This window comes from Rutidosis leptorrhynchoides, chromosome 8 (assembly GCF_046630445.1).
Source record: "Rutidosis leptorrhynchoides isolate AG116_Rl617_1_P2 chromosome 8, CSIRO_AGI_Rlap_v1, whole genome shotgun sequence".
In the NCBI taxonomy this organism is placed as follows: Eukaryota; Viridiplantae; Streptophyta; class Magnoliopsida; order Asterales; family Asteraceae; genus Rutidosis; species Rutidosis leptorrhynchoides.
In genome coordinates this window covers 54,985,653-54,986,943 of record NC_092340.1, presented here as the reverse complement: position 1 = coordinate 54,986,943, position 1,291 = coordinate 54,985,653, and positions in this window count along the sequence as shown.

Sequence of the window (1,291 nt, the reverse complement as noted above, 5' to 3'; positions counted from 1 at the left end):
ACATAATAATAATCTTGATGAACTCAATGACTCGAATGCAACGTCTTTCAAAATATGCCATGAATGACTCCAAGTAATATCCTTAAAATGAGCTAATGCACAGCGGAATATTTCTTTAATACCTGAGAATAAACATGCTTTAAAGTGTCAACCAAAAGGTTGGTGAGTTCATAGGTTTATCATAACAATCATTTCAATATATTAATAGACCACAAGATTTCCGTTTATAAATATATGTACACTCGCAAGTGTATAAAAGTATTCTATAAGTTGTAGGCACCCGGTAACAAGCCTTAACGTTCATGTTTTACCCTCTAAAGTACACCAGATCAGGTGTGTTTAATATAACTTCGAAGTACTAAAGCATCCCATAGTCAGGATGGGGTTTGTCAGGCCCAATAGATCTATCTTTAGGATTCGCGCCTACCGTACATAGACAAGTAGTTTAATGTTACCAAGCTAAGGGTATATTTCTGGTTTAAACCCACATAGAATTTGTTTTAGTACTTGTGCCTATTTCGTAAAACATTTATAAAACAGCGCATGTATTCTCAGTCCAAAAATATATATTGCAAAAGCAATTAAAAAGGGAGCAAATGAAACTCACCATACTGTATTTCGTAGTAAAAATACATATAACGTCATTTAACAAGTGCAAGGTTGGCCTCGGATTCACGAACCTATATTAATTATATATATTTATATGTTGGTCAATATTTGTCTAACAATTTTTGGTCAAGTCATAGTGTACCACAATCCTAATGCTCGACACTAATATGCAAAAGTCAACAAAAGTCAACTTGACCCAAAATGACTTCTAAAATTTATACGTGTTTATTATATAACTTAACTATAGTCGTTTTATATATTTAAATATATTTATTAGATTTTATAATAATAAAAGTCATTTATTAATAAAAATTTATATTAACGTTTATATATGATAAAATATACTTTTATATATCTTAGGTAGTAAAATTTATAAAGTTCACTTAATATCGTAAAACTATAGTGGTAAGTATTATTAATGTAATTATATTACGCGTGGTGAAAAATATCTTTGTATCCCCTATTTATTTGATAAAATAATATTGATCATAATAATAAGTAAAAGTTGTATTATTTTGTAATAATAATTATTATTATTCTATAAAAAAATAACAATATCTATATTTACTAAAAATGGTATTATGATAAAATGATAATACTAACATAATAGTAATAATGATATTTTATAATAACAATGATATTTCTATTAAAATAATAACGACGATAGTAATAATAATCATTT